This window comes from Anneissia japonica, unplaced genomic scaffold, assembly GCF_011630105.1.
Source record: "Anneissia japonica isolate Jap-2015-1 unplaced genomic scaffold, ASM1163010v1 scaffold2223_len56047_cov118, whole genome shotgun sequence".
Lineage (NCBI taxonomy): Eukaryota > Metazoa > Echinodermata > Crinoidea > Comatulida > Comatulidae > Anneissia > Anneissia japonica.
The window spans coordinates 1-7,745 of NW_022689194.1; the positions used below are offsets into that span (position 1 = coordinate 1).

Below are 7,745 nucleotides of genomic sequence, written 5' to 3' on the forward strand. Positions count from 1 at the left end.
ACTGGAACTGGGTATTATCACTCTACAGACTGTTTCATGCTAATGCAATCTTCAAGAGTGAGAGAATACAAGGATTGTGCGAGTATATAAATGCTAAGACAGGTGAAAATGCAAGTGAGTTTAAGTAGGTATTTGTTGCTGTGCCTGCATTTAGACAATAGCTCGGTTCTTTTGTTTAGTGTTGACTGCTTGTCTGAATATATTATTTGAAGTTTCTCGGTTATGCACAGGTTGCAGCGTTTTGTTTTTGGGGAGTAAGCCGATGCTCTGTCGATGATAGACCATTTAATGTTGTAGGGTGTGTTGCTATCTTTTAATTTCCATACGTATTTGGAGAGTTCGGTGCTGTTTCTGTGTTTGTGGGTGTTAAAAGTGTATTTGTGGTTTGTGTATCGGGTTTTGAACGGTGTGTCAGTGAGCCCGATGTAGCATTTTTTGTCATCATTTGCGTAGACAGTGGGTTTGTAGATGATGGATGAGGTGAGGCAATTTCCAGAGAGTGGACATTCATCTTTTTTCTTGCAATTGCAGAGAGTTTTTGGCTGTTGTTGCTTAGCAACCAGAAGCTGTTTGTTGTGGCTTTGATTATACCATAGAGAAAATATTTTCTCTATGATTATACTGCCCATGTTTCTTGAGCAGCTATAGCTGACTTTGACATTGTTCTTGTTAAAGAGCTTATGTAAAATGTTGCCACTCGGGAAATGCTTTTTGACCAGGTTAAGAAATGATTTTCCGATGTTGGTTTTCACTATTTTGCTGAATGGTGGGTTGTACCAGATTATTTTTCTGCTTCTATTTTTCTTTGAAGATTTTGGTTGTGTAAGGTTGGAGACCTAAGAAGAATTTAAAACCAGTTTTTTTTTCCAGATACACATTGATATTATTTAATTACCGCCTTTTAGAAATTTGGGGTCAGTGTGGCGTACGTGACAGCCAAAACGTGGCGTACGAGACATTTCCTTTAACTGATACAAACTTAATGTAACCATACTTAAGAAAAGCACCTGTTTCTTTAAAATAATTGCCACCTTTTAAAACATTTATGCAACTGAGATGTACGGGACAGCCAAAGTACGGCCCATCTCTGAATGAAGCCAAAATTTATATACAGAATAATCCATTTTACATATATATAGGATTTTTTTTCATTTGCTTAGGCCTACCCTGATCCTAAATTATGTACAGGTAACGTGTCTTTGGATTATGCTGGGGTTAAAAAAATTTCCCCATAGTAAACATAATTTTTGAGATTTTGAGTACTTAAATATATAGGCATTTCCCTGTAATGATAGTATATAGTGGATCTACATTGAATTGAACTAATATTAATTTACAAAACTTTTCTTAAACAATATACTAAGATATCACTCTAAACTAATTCCTCTATGATACTACTAATCAGGATAGTCATAGTATATTAATTCCAATTTAAATACATTATTTTATAGCAGATATATGTGTTTAAAACAGCAAATATCATGGTGTGGCATACGGACATGTCCTGTACGCCACGGCACGTGGCGTACGGGACATAATTTATAGGTTAATTTCTTGGAAGTTAATTTATAAAAATTTGCTCTAGCATTATTTATAGACTAAAAGTAGAGGATCTGAAGTAAAAAGTTTTTATCTTTTTAAATTTAGTTTTAGGACTAACTTTTAGACGTCTGCATGGCGTACGGGACACGACGAAAAATTACCATAAAAAAAAGTAATTTACTCCGCAATAAATAAAGTCACATGATCAGGATATACTTGCCACAAGTCTCTTATTTTTTTAAAATTATTTTTCTCATTCTGGACAGCGCCACCAACGAGAAAGTTAATTTAGAGATAGACGGAATAAGCGACTTGTAAAACACTGAAGTCAGGCACCAGGATGCGAATTTCTTTTTCCGTACGAAACATTTACATGAAACTCCACTCGGGCTGTCTCGGCTGAATCGACCCGAAACTCTCATTGCAGAATTCAGGAGGTCAAAAGGTCATCAACAGATAAACGCCTACAAAACAACTTCTGAGAGAACGTCGCTGTCTAATTTTTAAAAATACATTGATGTTACTATATGTTAATACCAATGGGTCGTTTGAAATGACATATAATATTTGATTAAGCTGCACGAGTAATGAAAAGTGTTATTTTAACTTGAGTTACATACTATGACAATTTTAATTTTTTAGTTAGGCCTTGGTTTTGCATAATTACCTAGGCCTACTAAGACGCTTTCTGGGAAAAGCACAAAGAGTAAGAAAAAGCGCGTTTTTCTTCATCATATGAAACAGGGTGACAGTTATTTTCAAATTAAGAGAAGAGCTCAGAATAGGCAGCTCTAAAATACTGGATGCCATAAGACCTGCCAAAATGGCAGAGCACCAAATGAATGTAAAAATGAGCTAGTTATTAATATTAGGCATAGTAATCGGCAGTTTCTTGTGATTACAAGGCTAGACCAAGTTAATTACATGTAATGCAGAAATGATTATTATTATTATTATTGTTATTAATTATTATTACCTGTACGTTAAGGGGAACTTAGACAATGGAGGAATTAGAGAACAATTTAAAAAACGACGTTAAGGGGAAGTACACAAAAAATATTCCCCTTGGGCGATTATTATTTATAGGCTAAGTAAATAGTACGGTATCTGTAGGTTCTTCATTACAAGGCTTAGGCCAAGGTAATTAATGCTGAAATGATTATTATTATTATTTAACATTAATTACATTACAATGATAGTTTGGACAAGTTCAATAACGCCGGAATGCTATATTATTTATTTAATAATATTTCTCTTATGCGCTCTATTTTTTATTTCATGCTTCAATTTTGTCCTATTTTTCCCCAAAAAATTTCAGTCAATGTCAGTATGTTGGTGTCAGCCTATGACCCTAGGCCTAGTTTAATGAGGGGGCCTAGGTAAGATCTCAGCCTGTTAGGCCTCTTTCTCTCTAGCCTTTAGTATTACTGTACCTTACTACACTTTATAACAGGAGGTACTAGCTGTTGTTGTTGTAGATAATATACTAACATTTAATAACATCCAAGAAGGTCAGTTAGTTACACACGTACATCCCATAAGTCCGTGAGATTTCATAGGCCTACCGTAGGTAAACATAGAAAGAGCAATACAGTAATAGTAAAACTCGAGCGTCACGACATTGCGAAGTGTCTGATCTTGTTCCTGTCTCTTATACACATCTAGATGTGTATAAGAGACAGGCCTAATGATATTTTGCACTAACATTAGACTGAAATATATTCTTCATTTCCACATTGATTTTACCAAAAATGTTTCGTACGGAAAAAAAAATCGCCACCAGGATGCCAAAAGAATGACGTAATCTTATATTCCGTATTTGGATAAATGGGCGGACCGAAATAAACAATTTCAACCAATCAAATGTTCATATTTTTGGAGCCACGAAACTGAGTCACTCGCCACTAGTTAGGCATGACTAAATTTGAATAGTCCTCCCTAATAAAACGGGCCTAAAATATTTAGAATAGACCCTAGTAAGACTAGTTTTGGCAATGGCAAAAACAATTAAGCCTAGACGGCATACCATACAAATACAACAAAACTTTAACTTTCCAGGAGGATGGCTCAGGCCTCGTCTGAGTAGTAGGCCTAGCCTAGACCTGTCTCTTATACACATCTAGATGTGTATCTAGTAGAGGCTTGGCGTATTTTTAAGTTCTAACTTACAGAGGCCTACCTTTTTAACAATATTCTACTCTAAAGGCCTAAATCTGTGTAGCAGCTAGCGGTGAGCAAGTTTCATTACGACAATATTTTGCTAGCAGTGCAATTTTATTCCCTGAATTCGACCTCAAGGTAGCTTCCTCTCATGGGCTAACGGTACACTGTGGGTGATCAGTCAAGCGCGTAACGGCTTTGAAACAGTTCATTTGTAATTTAGGGGGTTCCACAACTACAAATTAAACGCCGTAACATTTTCATATGGACTTTCAATTTTTATTCTAAACAACATACATAATTATCTAAATACCATTCACAGTTTTATTTTTACCCTCAAAAGAAGACATATTCTACCCTGCTTTACAGTCTTCACCACTCACATGTACGTAGTCATGTACACATAAAAAAATGGAATCGACCATCTCAAACCAGTGAACCGCTCAAAAAAATGGGGTGTTTTACAAAAACTGACATTTATATACTGCTGGTACTAAAAATCTATACGTTTTTACTGCATATGATTTACATCATTTGAATTTCTATCCTTTTCTTTTGCCAATGATCATAATTTTAGTGTTTAAAAATAAGGATAATTTAGTCATTTTATCTGTTTTTCCAGAGTATATTTCAAGCTCTGCATCCACGTGAGCGTCAGACTGCCATATACTTGTAATGCTTAAGCATATGGTGAGGAGTTTTGGATGATTCTCATAAACCTGATTGGTCCGATAAAACTGCTCAACCGATCAATCTTATATTTAGAATACATTTAGAAGACAAAAAGGGCTTTCGAATGGACTTTTCCAAAAAGAAATCGGCCCACAACTTTCGACTGTAGAGGGATTTATGTGAAAGACAGCTGGGATATTTCGGCAGATTTCACTGTTTTTACGCTGAAAAAATACACGAGTGGGTTTGATAAAAATCAAAAGTCCGATAAAGGTGTTAACATTACACTTATAAATTTGTAATTGTTGTAATGATTATTAAATTCCGATCAGTTTTATCTTTTCCAAAAAAAAAATCGATAAAGTATTTGCGAAGTGGTAGTTGCGACAGAGCCATGTCTAAGCCTACCAGACATCCCAAAATGGCGAATAAGGCACCCGCAAGCAGCAGCAATAGGCCTACCAGCACCCATAAAGATCCGCTCACCCGAACAACTAAGGATACCTTGGTTGATGACGTAATATCTGACACAAACAAAGACAGTGAACACAAAGCAAATTACGTAACGAACAAACAAAAGGATCCGACTTACTCAAGCGTAAAACCCATCTTCTTAAAAGACGATGACGTCCGCGAAAAAAATGATGACTTCTTGAGCGAGGAAATAATCTATTTTGCCCTTCGTGAAGTTATAAATGGTGATAACCTAATAGGCATACAAAAAATCAAGAACCTGTGGAGGCTGTACATTAATAACCACGGAGATAGAGTGAAGGTTCTGTCAGCAGGACTCAATCTCAACGGAAGAAATACAACAGTTTATGACAAAAATCCCTATCTGCCAGTTGATAAAGGGACGCGTGTACTCATAAAAGATGTGCCTATCTCTGTTCACAACGACGAAATCAAAATCTGTCTCAAACGATTTGGGTGCAAAATACTTGAAAATGTACAGTACGTAAAGTTTCGTATCAACGGTAAGCTATCCAGGTTTGTAAATGGTGACAGAGCTGTTATAGTGGAAAACTTCAAAGGTAGTCTACCGCGCTTTACAATGATTAACGGTTTTCGAGCTAGGCTGTTCCACAAAGACCAGATAGACATAAACAGATGCTTCAACTGTAATGAAGTTGGCCATAAACTCAACACATGTCCAAACAGGACGCCGTTTGTCTGCCACAGATGCGGTAAAGAGGGCCATACCGCCAAGTTTTGTAAGGAAGAACCGCAAGATATTAAAGGAACAGGTAACAGTAAGATCTCCTCGCCTCTAGCTTGTAATTCAGACATTACAAATGATAAGGAATTCTCCGAAAACACCGCTAGTGATGAGCGCAGGTGTGATACGCTCTTTTGACAGACACCTGGAGAAAAATTCATCCAGAAAATGTGGAAGAGCATTGTTGAGAAGGGAAATGACAATGACCAGAAATGGAGTTTCGGAAGCGACGATAGCGAGAGCAATGAGGTAAACAGCTGTGACGAAGACAACGTTCCCAGCGGAATAGATGATGTTGAAACAACAAACGACGTCACCTCCGACAACCCTTGCAAGCATGATAACGTCCAAACACGAATCACCACCTTCATTAAACCAACTCAACAGAAACCAGGAAATGGAAATGATGCAGAAAATGACAAAGGTGCTCAAATCGAGACCGGAAAACTAATTACCACACCAAGTCCTGTACAGAAACGCAAAAAGGAAAGGAAGCGCGTAAGAAGCAAGTCAACGTAAAGATATATTGTTATAAGCCTACATTACGCAAGTATACTTACTTCCGTGTCTTCCATATTGTATTTTTAACAATCCTATAATTTAAAAAGCATGGGTAAAAATAAACCCAATGGTCTGCATTGTTTAACTTTAAACGTTCGTGGCCTAAGAGTCAAGCAAAAACAAAATGAGATTTTTAATTGGGTAAAAGACAACAAGGTAGACATCTTCCTTGTCCAAGAGACGTATTTTACTAAAAATCTTACAAATATAAATAATTGTATATGGGTGGGAGATGCGTACCATAGTTTTGGCACCTCCTTTAGCAGAGGGGTATCTATTCTTTTTAGAAAAGATCTAGACTACAAATGCTTAAATCAAGAAAATGATAGCTCAGGTAGATTTATTATTTTAAATATCGAAGTCTGTGGTACTCAATATACTTTAGTAAATGTCTATGCGCCGAATGACAGTAAATCACGGAGTTCATTTTTTAGAATTCTCCAAAAGCACATCCAAAAATGTTGCGACACACCATATATTATTGTTGGAGGAGACATGAATTGTATTCAGGATAATCTGTACGATCAAAAGGGTAGCAAAACAAAAATAGATAATTCAGTGTTCACTGTAAAAGGCCTTATGAAAAATCTAAAGCTAATTGATTGTTGGAGATTTTATAACCAAGATAAAATGCAATTTACATGGCGCAGAAAATCATCACATTTATTTAAGAGGCTTGATTACTGGTTTGTATCAAAAACCTTATATGAGAGGAATAATATTATCTCTTGCGACATTAGACCTGCCATTTTTAGCGATCATCAAGGTGTTTCAATTAAACTTGATGGACTTGGAGAAAAAAGAGGCCCTGGGTTATGGAAATTCAACTCAAGCTACCTAAATGATATCACTTTTACTAGTAACATTAATAAAATCATTGATGATTGTGAACAAAAAATAAAATGTCTTAATCCAATAGATAAGTGGGAAATAATTAAAACAAAAGTCAAAGAGTATGCAATACACTTTGGTAAAGAAAATATAAAAAATAAAAATTGTAAAAAAGAAATTAAAAGAGATTAAAATGAAAACAAAAGAACTAGAAAATATATATGCGTTTGAGGCCAAAGGTGCTCAAATCCGATCCCGAACGAAATGGGTAGAAGAAGGGGAAACAAATTCAAAATACTTCCTAGGACTAGAAAACAATAATGGTAAAAAAAAAAAAAGAAATTAAAAAAATCATAAGGTCTGATGGAACATACGCTGTAAAAACTAAAGACATTCTGTCCGAAGAAGTACAACATTTTAAGAACTTATATGCTTCTGAAAAAATTAGTAAGACTGAAATTCATGAATATTTAAATTTAACAAAATCATTTAAACTAACTATTCCTGAACAACAATGTTGTGAAGGAGAATTAACCATCCATGAATGTGAAAATGCAATACGAAATATGAAAACCAATAAAGCACCTGGGTCAGACGGCCTAACAGTGGAGTTTTATCAATCGTTCTGGCCCAAAATAGATACTTTGGTATGTAACGCATTAAACTGGTGTTTAGAAATGGGAAAATTATCAAATTCACAACGAAGAGGGATAATAAATTTAATTTATAAAAAGGGTCAACATGAAAATTTAAGCAATTG

The 7,745-nt window shown here is 35.5% G+C and overlaps 1 pseudogene; it reads left to right on the plus strand.

Annotated features, from left to right (window-relative positions):
- Positions 1 to 5,761: 5,761 nt before the first annotated feature.
- LOC117124577 overlaps positions 5,762 to 7,745 on the plus strand; it is a 30,630-nt pseudogene continuing 28,646 nt past the window's right edge.